At 45.1% G+C, this 12,080-nt stretch overlaps 1 non-coding gene across 1 annotated transcript; it reads left to right on the forward strand.

Annotated features, from left to right (window-relative positions):
- Positions 1-10,760: 10,760 nt before the first annotated feature.
- On the forward strand, positions 10,761-10,916 carry LOC117052517. Its single transcript, XR_004427264.1, has one exon. It is a non-coding gene; the product is annotated as a U1 spliceosomal RNA (small nuclear RNA).
- The last annotated feature ends 1,164 nt before the right edge of the window (positions 10,917-12,080 follow it).

Below are 12,080 nucleotides of genomic sequence, written 5' to 3' on the forward strand. Positions count from 1 at the left end.
CTCGTGTATGGATACCTACCTGTATATGCTTGAACATCCCAAGAATTAAGAACTTACTCTTGAAACAACCCTAACAAGTGCTGGTCGCAGTTTGCTTGTACAAGCACAATTGAGCATTTATGAGTTTTGTAGTGGATAAGTGCTTGGAAAACACAAAGGGAACACGAGCACCCCCAAACTGCATGGCAGATTAATAGTGCACATTTGCTGCAGTTTTCTGATAGACTTGGCAGATAGAGTCTGAATTGGTCCATGAGATCAAAGTTCCCTACCTTTTGCTTAAGCATCCTAATATTCTTCATGAATCTCTGACAGTCCCGAATGGTTTGTGAATTAATTCTTACCCATTTCATAGACGAAATCAGTTGTATGTACCTGATACGCAGTTGTATCATCCTGTGGGCACAAGGAATGTTTGTGTGGCGCACAACCACCTCTAATGTGGTTAAGTAGTTTTGCTAGAATGCAAATGCCTGCAGCATGGAGCTATTTGTAGTAGTAGTAGTAGTAGTAGTAGTAGTAGTAATAATAGCTGTAAGGACGTTCAGTGGTTGATCATGAGTAAAGTGCCAAATGCAGAACTTCTAAAAACTAAGTTCTTTATTGTGCAAAGCTATATACAGTGGAGCAAAAGTTCAAACGTCCATCTCATCCCTCCGCAGAATCCAGGAATGAACCCTTCTGGTTCTTTGTCCAGCAAAAAAGGTGCGGGATTCTGAACCCCCGCCTCCCCCTTCCACGTCCTTCCTGCCTGCTCCCTTGGAGCGTGGGAACCTGACCCCGTTCCCCGCTTTTTCCTCGGCGCTGAGGCTCTGCGATCCTGTCAGAGCCCCTGCACCGCCTTCCTGCCTCCAACTCCCCCTCCCCACTGGAAGAATGGTCGCTTCCGGTGGAGGAGGGGGAGGACAAGCTGGTAAACAACACAGGAGGATCTCTGTACTCCAAACGATCCCGGGATGCTACCTGCCGTGGGGAGGGGGGTTTCCTGACAATAATAATAACAATAATAATAAAGTTTTATTTATACCCCACCCTTCCCCGCCAAACCGGGCTCAGGGTGGCTAACACCAATAAAATCACAACAAAAACATAAAACAATTCATTAAAATACAATTTAAAATACAAATTAAAATTTAATTTAGGCTTCAGCCTCATTTTTAAGTAGCCCACCAATCACACGAAAAGAATGAAACATCAGGGTTAAACTGAAACCAACCCAAAGGCCAGGTGGAACAGCTCCGTCTTGCAGGCCCTGCGGAAAGATGCCAAATCCCGCAGGGCCCTGGTGTCTTGTGACAGACTGTTCCACCAAGTCGGGGCCAGTACCGAGAAGGCCCTGGCCCTAGTTGAGGCCAGCCTAGCATCCTTGTGGCTCAGGACCTCCAAAAAGTTATTATTTGAGGACCTCAAGGTCCTACCCGGGACATACCAGGAGAGGCGGTCCTTTAGGTATGAGGGTCCTAAGCCGCATACCAGACAACAGTATGGTGTGTTGGCATGGACAGACAACAGTATTAGATGTAAGCAAGCCCTGCTAAGGATGAGCTTGGTCACTGTGTCTCAGCTTAGCCTAGCTCACAAGGTTGTTCATGAAACTACAAGTATTCTTGCTGGAGCTGCTTGGGTGTGATACAAATATTTAAATGTAAGCACAAGCAAGGTGCAGCAAGTGATTTGGGCTGCATTTGTATGATTTACTTCCATGACAGTGAATATAGGTTGCAGTTTCTCTCTTGTGATGGAATCTAATGTGAATATTCACGAAGCATTGAGTAGAATTGCCTACTATAGACTTAAGGATGTACATTGCTTAATGCCGACTGGGAAGCATGTCCTCGTTAAAAAGCTTTAAGAAGCAACCTTTTGTACTCCTTTAAGTCAGGCCACTGGCCTTCAGGGCTGGCTCAGACATTTCTGAAATTGGTGTGCAGAATAAGTCTGCAGCTGCATACAGCAAGTTATATCTGGGACTGTTTCTTCAATTAAGAATCAAAATACATGATCTTTTTTATATGATCTACCTTAAATTGTGTAGTGAAATAATAATTAGAAATTGGCAAGAACTAGAAAGCGATAAACCCCCTTTTTGCCTTCAAAGTTCACTGCTCCTTTGAGAGTTACCACTAAATATCTGAATCTAAAATAATAATAATAAAAAGATTCATTTTCAAGCTGGTCATGAGAAGCAGAGAAAGTTCGTACTAATACTTTGACGCAAAACCCACAATTTCAAATGCAAAAAAAAATAAAAATCTGTATTTTGGAATGACAGTAACCACTAACAACCCCTATGGCGGGGGGAAATGCAGACACTACCACAAGTATAACATAGAAACCACCGAGGAGCCACAAAGTTAGAAGTTTCTCCAGGTCTAGGAGTGGAGGGACTTTGAGGATAGACAGATCCTGAAGGATTCCTGACTTATCTGGGAGAGTTCCCTTTTGCTGTAGTGAGTAGCTCTGCTGAAAACCTGGTCAACCTCTGGAACAGGAAAATAGTGCAAGTAGGGGATATGTTCTGCCCTAAATATCTGCTTGCTAAAACCCACACTGTGTGGCCTTCTGAGGAGCTGAGGGGCATGAAACAGCAAAAAAATAAAAATGACTATGGCAATGGTGGAGGAAATATGGCTGAACAAGCCCAAGCCCATTTGGGAACCTTTCTGTGGCATTGATGATGGTGAATAAATGGTACTTAGAATCCTTGAGTTGGAAGAGACGACAAGGGCCATCCAGTCCAACCCCCTGCCAAGCAGGAAACACCATCAAAGCATTCCTGACAGATGGCTGTCAAGCCTCCGCTTAAAGACCTCCAAAGAAGGAGACTCCACCACACTCCTTGGCAGCAAATTCCACTGCCGAACAGCTCTCACTGTCAGGAAGTTCTTCCTAATGTTTAGGTGGAATCTTCTTTCTTGTAGTTTGAATCCATTGCTCCGTGTCCGCTTCTCTAGAGCAGCAGAAAACAACCTTTCTCCCTCCTCTTTATGACATCCTTTTATATATTTGAACATGGCTATCATATCACCCCTTAACCTTCTCTTCTCCAGGCTAAACATACCCAGCTCCCTAAGCCGTTCCTCATAAGGCATCGTTTCCAGGCCTTTGACCATTTTGGTTGCCCTCCTCTGGACACGTTCCAGCTTGTCAGTATCCCTTTTGCATTGACACAATCATATCCAGCAGATCTGTTCTGACAGGTGGTGAAAGGCTTACTATTGCTTGGCTCTCAACGTGTGGGGAGAAATCATTTAGTGGTCTGCTGTGACCAGTTGGCAAGACTCTCTGCTGATACAGTTGCTTGGATCCATTGTTACACAGACCACATTTTTAGGGGCAGTTTCTCTTAATAGGACCTTGGTTTCTGCTTGTCCTGCGATATTCCACCTGAAGGAGGAAAGGCAGGATACAAATGCAACAATAAATGATGAATTGTGATTTCGGCTTGTTCAGCCTCAAGAGCACTAGATGAGGAGGGCAATGGAATGGCACTGTCCTAATGTGCCACCTACCACTTCCACCCTGAGGATGTAGACAGGATACTTGGATGTACAGGGACGATCCCTTGTCTTCTTACACCTGACACTTCCTGATAAAAGTGGCCAAAGTAGGACTGACAAGTTGGGTGTTGGAGCTCTTGGATGTTTTATTGAGAGTGAAGTACAAAGTGTATTAAAGGAAGTGGTGGTAAAGACCTTTGTTTAAATAACCTCCTTGGTTCCGAACAGTTTTTCCCATAGCCTGTTATCCTCATGTCTTCAAAGAGAAAGAAATAAGTGCAATGGTTGGGGGAAAGCACAGAGAGAGTCCAAGTCTTTTACATGCTTGAGGCAGAAAATCAAACGGTGCCCCATTCCCCCCAAAAATGTTATGTGAGACAACTTGCTGCCCCATCCACACTAATGGTTGGGCTTTCTCCACCTTAGCAGCTGTGAGAAGGTTCCATGGTAATATTCTAAGTTTGGCTTGCTTATCTCCCCTCTCCCCAGTTAAATTGCACCTCTTGTGGCCCAAGGTGTGACAGTATTTGTTGTTTGGAAGAGAGATTTGCCTTTTGTAGCCTAAAGCTCATACCAAGAACAAACTAAGGTGCTACTGGAAGGATTTTTTGTTGTTGTTGTTAATTTATTGTAAAAGCTAATAATCCTAATGTGGGCTATCGCTACAATGGAGGGGAGGCCCAGTTCCGTTCTTAACTGGGCAGCTACGGAGCCCTTGGGGAGACCTAGTATCTTTTGCGCAAAGGAGTTTTGCAGGATCTCCAGTCGTTGTAGTATTTTTAGGTTAAAAAAGGGTTAAATATGGGAGAATGAAGTGATGGAGCTGACAATTCTGGCTTACCCCATGGTTAATTTAATAGGAGTCTTTATACAGGGCGAGTCCTTTAAAAGAGGCCCCGTGGATACAGAGTACACATGTTCCACGGGGCCTCTTTTAAAAGACTCACCCTGTACTTACTTCACATAAATGATCCAGCAGGGGAATGTCTGATTTTATTCTGTGTGAATTATTAATATTGGAATAATTTATCATCATCATCATCATCAAATGCATTTGTTTTCCACTTTTGCATTCTTGTACATATAAAAGCTGATCTAAATTTTAATATATGCTTAAATCCCTGCCCAGAAAGTGTGCTGTTTAGTAAATGACCTTCCCATGTTTATTGCAGCTAGTTAAAGGTAAAGGGACCCCTGACCGTTAGGTCCACTCGCGGATGACTCTGGGGTTGTGGCGCTCATCTCACTTTATTGGCCGAGGGAGCTGGCATACAGCTTCCAGGTCATGTGGCCAGCATGACTAAGCCGCTTCTGGCGAACCAGAGCAGCGCACGGAAACGCCATTTACCTTCCCACCAGAGCGGTACCTATTTATCTACTTGCACTTTGACGTGCTTTTGAACTGCTAGGTGGGCAGGAGCTGGGACAGAGCAACGGGAGCTCACCCCGTCGTGGGGATTCGAACCGCGAATTCGAACCGTGGGGATTCTGACTATGGCAGACCAACACGGCTACCTACCTGTAAATAAATTAACAGATGTTCCAAATTCCCTATTAGCCAAGCCGGCTTTTTTAACTTGTTCTCGCAGCAACACATGGTCCAAGGGCTAGGAGACCATCCTTACACGTTACTCCCTGCCGGAATTTGTCGCGCTGTCATCCTGGGATCAAGAAAAACCCAGGACTGGATCCTTGCCAAAGGCGAAGCTATGGACCTGGCACGGTGCAAGACAGCCCGCCTTTCTATGTGGTTCCTTAAAGTGAAGGTTGTAGAATCACTCGCTAACTATTTGAGCGATCTGACGTAGCCTGAATTAAGAAGAGCTTTCTCTGTGGCCCGATTCCATACCATACCTACGGCCTTCCTTCAGGGCACATACCGTACTCTAAGATCCTGATTGTTGAGCGTCTTTGTCCATGCAAAATGAAAGAGATAGGGGATTTCCTACATTTCTTTTTCTACTGCCCCCCCCATACGAGCCAATAAGACCTAAGCTCCTCCTTCTGATTCCATCCACCATTATATCCAAGGAAGACTGTCTAAAATCTCGACTTGTGGATGCAAATCCTCAAATTTCACGTGGGGTGTCCGTTTCCATCTTGCAGGCATTGGAACTCAGGGTTCCCTTGACAGGGTAGTGTGTCCCAGCCCTGGACCTGCTTCACTCCCCCTATTCTGTCTCTAGCTTAATCCTTAGAGGCTACCCCAGGTTCTTCTATGCTACACACCCATTTGTATTCTTAGATACCTGGTTTTAGCATCTAAATCTTAGCATTATTTATTTCTGTGTAACTCAAATTTTATTACGCTAGGGCTGGTATGCAATATTGATTGTAATATGTTTCCTGCTGTATGTATTTGGTATTTTTGTATGGGTTTTACCCTGCTGGGCTATGGCTAATTGCTAATGCAATAAAGAATTGGTGGATTGAACCCTTTTTTGGTAGACATTGTAACAGAAGCATCATTAATGTTGGGACAATAATTAGTCTCATATGATAGGTGGAATATAAATGGTGAGACTTGATACTTGGTGTAGGATGAAGTTATAATCCCTTAGTGTAACTCCTTTGAACAGTAGGGACGTAAAGACAAGTAAGGAGAAATAGGGCAAGTAAGGGAAGGGAATAGTATGCACAGTGCACATTCTCTATCCTCCATGGGTTAGAGAGCCATCTGAATTTGATTCCATTAGGGCTTGTGCATGTGTGTTCTGGGTATGCCGGCAACAGATTTGCAAGAGCATCTTGCCCTCTCTGCTTGGTGGTTCCCTATTACAATTTTGTTGTGCTTTATTTTAGAATATATCAATGCTCATTATAATATTAGAAGGAAATTACTGGATACAGAATTATTGCAAGGAATTTTTTAATTGCGTTAACAAAGAGAAAACATCATAGGATTGTTTTGGGGTGTTTTTGTCTTTCTTTGCAATACCAATTCTTCGCTTTTAAGCATCTTTTTCTGCATTTGGGATGTTACTTGGAAATATGGCTACACAGGCGTATTTCTGCAGGAATCCCTTTTCATAAATCCTGTCCATTGTTATCCTTCCACCCCAACACGCATACACACAGTATCTCTGCTGGTCATGCATCGAAACGGAGATTTCCTGGATTCCCAGTAGAACTCTTGCAGCCTTCACAAATGCATTCTTGCAGGGAACTGTGATTTTCAGTTATCTCTACTACAGTATGTTTTCTTGGTGGTGTTCTTCACATACGTACAGTCTTTATTTATTTATTTTTTGCTTAAGAGAATCTGTGTATTGTGTTGTACGTAGAAGACACTTCAGATAGAAGGGGGCTGTTTCTTTTCAGAGGCGCATGTGTGTGATAACTGCCTGTTGTGGCTTTATACATGTGCCTTGTAGAAAGCTAAGCTTTGTAAAGGACTCTGGCCTTCCCTCCCGCCGCGTTCTGCAGCAATCTCCTACTTCACAGACCTGCTTTTGCTCCCACTGGGCTTCCATGTTCACTAGAATTGCCAAAACTGGTAAAGAAAGCAAGATGTCTAAACAGAAACTATTCCTAAAAAAAAACCTCTTAATAGTTAAAAATGTCTATAAATAATTCTCTTCTCTCCTGCATATACCCTCAGACGCTCACCCCAACCACAAGTATTGCTGTATTTCTACCCAATATTCTCATGTAAACCAGTGTTTCTCCTTGTCTCTGTAACTCAGACCTTGGCAGAAGTTGCTACTGCAGTCACTGACTATTATTATAGAGGTTTTCCAGGGGTCGTGGCGATAATTTGACCATCAATTCTGGAGGCTAACAAAGAGAGAGAGAGAATATTTTTCAGCATTGTGGTTTGGATTATTTCCCCCAGATGCTTTTGTTTACTGCAGTCTCAAGAGTCTGGTGATAGAATTACGACTAATATCAACAGACAGAATCAAGCACTCTCTAGCAGTGCCAGAAACTCAAATATATAATCTAATTGCCAAATGGCACCTTAAACCTGAGCTACTAGTCGCCACAATGGAATGTCTAGGCGCCGTTTTTGTTTCCTGCTGGACTTTATTATTATTTTCATTTCTATACCACTTCGTATTTCAAAGAACTAATCTCAAAGTGGTTTGCAACACATCAAAACACCCAGAATAAAACAGATTCAAGCGTCAGTATTTTAGATCCTTCTCTAAGTGATATTTTGCTTCCGCCAGTCGCCAGCCTGGCGCCCAGAGGCATCCACATGGTTACAATTGGACCTGCGCCAGTCGTGAAACGTGCCTGGCACTTGGCTAATTTCAAACAAGTCATTTCTTTCAAGTTAGAAGATGATTCTGGAAGGTTCAGACAAGCTAAGGTTTGAGAAGGACAGAAGTAGTGGTTCATATTCCTAAAATCATAGTCCCTTTTCATTAGCAAAAAGCCCATCGTTGTAATGGTTTGTGAACTGAGGAAAACTGGGTTCGGGGGGGGGCATTACAATGGGAGGGCAGGTTTTACCTCCACTTAAGGAGTAAAGTGTTGTTGTTGTTGTTCAGTCGTTCAGTCGTGTCCGACTCTTCGTGACCCCCTGGACCAGAGCACGCCAGGCACGCCTATCTTTCACTGCCTCCCACAGTTTGGCCAAACTCATGTTAGTAGCTTCGAGAACACTGCCCAACCATCTCATCCTCTGTCGTCCCCTTCTCCTTGTGCCCTCCATCTTTCCCAACATCAGGGTCTTTTCTAGGGAGTCTTCTCTTCTCATGAGGTGGCCAAAGTACTGGAGTAAAGTACAAGGGTACAGAACCTCGTTTCAGCCCACTTTCCGGAGGCCACATGCCAATGGTGGACCGGGCCAGGGGCTAAAAATAGGCATGGCCCAGGGCAAAAACTTGGCACTATAGGCTACATTTCAGCTGCACAAGAGTCAGAAGTTGCTACACATATACTGTACACAGCTCTTCATCCAGGCAAGCAAACGGTGTTTTTGCAGCTCAGGGACACATTCCATGCAGGCAGAAGTGCTTGAATAATGCCTGGAGCAGGGCTTGGGAGCAGTGAGGCCCGGAGAACAGTCATGAGGGCTGGACAGAGATGCTTTGAAGGCTGCAGTCAGCCATGAGTGGCTTGCCCCTCTTTTGCTTTCTCCCATATTACTACTGTCATTCACCTCTGTGAGAAGGAGTGCTACAAAGGAGGTGAACGGACCTCAAGCCCAGGGATAAAATGCTGAAGTAGCTCACCTGGTGGGACGGAGGTGCTACAATATCCTCCCAGCTGCAGCATTGCTACTGCATACTGGGAGGGGCACGGTTAGGGCTGTTGGTGCTCCACTGGCTGGATCACTGGATTGACTCCACCCGTTTGTTAGCCCAGCCCTGGCCTTGTCACTACCTAGCCCAGGAGTCGGCAATGTGTGGCCCATGGGCCGGATGCAGCCCACAAAGACTGTTTTACCGGCCCACAAGTGACCCCTGAACAGAGCCGCCCACTCCGCGAGTCCCCCCCCCTGCGCTGTTCTGTTTGTTGCCGTTCCTCTTCCAACACAGTTTCCGCAGGAGTTGTAGTTTGCGTGGCCTGATCTTATATCCTCCAACATGCTGTGGAGGAAAATTGGGATGTGTGTATTTTGGGGCCGTGCTCTCGTGGAAGCCAAAACAAGACATCCTGGGATCCAGTCAGAAGCTGAGGTGGCTTCTGTAATCAGGGGCGGAGCAAGGGGCGGGGGGCGGGCTGTCCCGGGTACCACACTGGGGGGGTGACACTTGGGGCGGCGCCCCGCCCCCGCGAACGACGCCACCAGCTCACAGCAACTTTTAAGGCTGCAGCGCGTGAACAGCAGCACAGCCTCTGTGCTGCTGTTCGCGCACTGCAGCTTTAAAACTTGCCCTGCCGCCGCACGGTCAGAAGGGGTGCCGCCCGCTCGCGCCCACCCAAGATGCACAGTCCACCCGGGATGCTGCGCGCATGTGCTAGGGGGCGGTGCCCCGCCCCGGGCGGCAAAGCGGCTCACCACGCCCCTGTTGTAATTCCAGGAAGTCCCGCTTCAATTGGGGCAGTTGAGGGGTATGTGATCTCCTTGCAGGAACAGAGAATGGTGTCCTCAGTCAACTGTTGCAGATAAATTGATTTGGTGTCTAAAACAGCAGACTGACATGTTGCTACAAAGTTCCCACATGAAAGGCTTGCCTTGGCAAATTAACATGGGATCCAGGTGTTTGGCTAGGAAGCTAAACAGTCTAGAAGTAGTCATCTGATGGTGTTTATGTGTGTGCGGTTTTGAATGGTATTTAAGTAGCCACCAGTAAAGTTGCTGTTTCTGATACTAACATTACTTTATAAAATTGGTTGTTTATTCACTGAGCAAAGCTGTATTTTAACACATGTTGCAGAAAGCCTCATATGGCCCCCAACACTTTATTTCTTAGAAGAGATTCAAGGGTTTAGAGGGTTGTAAGAGAAACCGCACATACCAAGAGACACACTTGTTATTTCTAGTACTTAAAAATAATTGCATCGTGTAGTAAAAAGTCTATTTGTATAGGGTTGAGACAGATTGTCTAAACCAAAGATACCTGGAGTTTTCCAGATACAATTAACTGGAGGCTGTGATGGGACCTCTCCTTCTGCTGTCAGTTTTGTATGGTTTTTTGAGACTTAAAGCATGCTCGCAAGTATGTTTACATGTTCTCACTTATTTTAGCGGAGCTTAACTTGCATTTCCATCCAGAATGCTTAAGAGTGCAGTCTGAGTTGGTAATTGGCTGTAATGTTTTTTATCTGAACATCAGTTGTTGCAGGAATGAGTTATTGGTAAATTGTTGTGTTTTCATTTGTTTCCAAAGCTCATTGTTCAGAATTCACAATTTTATTTCCTTATATGCATTGCCCGATAATCTCCTATATAGATTATTACAATGTGCTCTCCATCAAATTGCTCTTAAAAAGCATATGGCTGGGGTAGAATGTGGCAGCTTAGCTTTTGAGCAGAGTGACCAGAGGAGAACATATCACTCCCAAGATGAAAGCACTGCTCTGGCTGCTTTTGAGCTTCCAGGCCCAATTCAAGGTACTAGTATACTAGCGCTAGGGACACGGGTGGCGCTGTGGGTTAAACCACAGAGCTTAGGGCTTGCCGATCAGAAGGTTGGCGGTTCGAATCCCCGCGACGGAGTGAGCTCCCGTTGCTTGGTCCCTGCTCCTGCCAACCTAGCAATTCGAAAGCACGTCAAAGTGCAAGTAGATAAATAGGTACCGCTCCGGCGGGAAGGTAAACGGCGTTTCCGTGCGCTGCTCTGGTTCGCCAGAAGTGGCTTAGTCATACTTACCTGGCAGGGGAGACACCTTGATCATGAAGGAGGTTTTCCCAGGGTGAGGCTCATCCATTGCACTGCTGACCCCTACGATTTCCCCAAATGTGGGAAACTTGACTGCATAATTTGTGGTAGTGGGGGACTGCGTTCACGCTTTCCCCTGGTGACTCATGTGCAAAAAAACAGAAATAAAGATTCTGATCTCTTAATAAAGAAAAAAAAAAAGAAAAGAAATGGCTTAGTCATGCTACCTACATGACCTGGAAGCTGTACGCCTGCTCCCTTGACCAGTAAAGTGAGATGAGTGCCACAACCCCAGAGTCGTCCGCGACTGGACCTAATGGTCAGGGGTCCCTTCACCTTTATACTAGCACTAGTATACAAAGCCCTAAAATGATTTGAGACCCAAGTGCCTGAAAGAGGACCTTCCTCCTTGTCTCCCAAAACACAGTTTACAATCGGAGGTAAAAGCTCTTCTTCCAGTACTACTACTCCAGATGGCCAGGTGGGTGCAGATGCAAGGGGGGGGGCTTGTATCTGTGGCAGCTCTCCCTCTGGAACTCCCTTCCTGGGGAGATTAGGCAATCCCTTCCACCTTCAGGTGGTATTCAAAGACATTTTTATTTGTCCCGGTCTTTAGAAGGGGATAAGAACGTGCCTGAATGTTCTTATTTTATATGTTCTTACCAGATTTTATAACAAAATAAAAAATAAAGAAAATCCTTCCAGTAGCACCTTAGAGACCAACTAAGTTTGTTCTTGGTATGAGCTTTCGTGTGCATGCACACTTCTTCAGCTACACTGAAACAGAAGTCACCAGACCCTTATATAGAGTGAGAGAGTGGGGAGGGGTATTACTGCAAGTTTCTTGGTGAGGTTGATGGACTTCCATTTCATGCGGCTCAATGTGGTGCCTTCCATAGTTCCAGTTACAGGTAGGTAGGCGTGTTGGTCTGCCACAGTCAAAACAATATAAAAGATAAAAAAATTCCTTCCAGTAGCACCTTAGAGACCAACTAAGTTTGTTCTTGGTAGGAGCTTCCATGTGCATGCACACTTCTTCACGAAAACTCATACCAAGAACCAACTTAGTTGGTCTCTAAGGTGCTACTGGAAGGATTTTCTTTATTTTATGGCAGACCAACACGGCTACCTACCTGTTACCAGATTTTAGGTTGTTAACCACCCTGAGCATGCTTTAATAAGTTGTTCCCAGTATCTCTGGAGTCCCACCCACAATGTTTCTCCAGCTTGCACCCTCTGAGATGGTTTAGGACCATTCACAACCCTATAGTGGGATTCTGTAATTGTATATATATTTTTCTCC

Source organism: Lacerta agilis, chromosome 8 (genome assembly GCF_009819535.1).
Source record: "Lacerta agilis isolate rLacAgi1 chromosome 8, rLacAgi1.pri, whole genome shotgun sequence".
Taxonomy (NCBI): Eukaryota; Metazoa; Chordata; class Lepidosauria; order Squamata; family Lacertidae; genus Lacerta; species Lacerta agilis.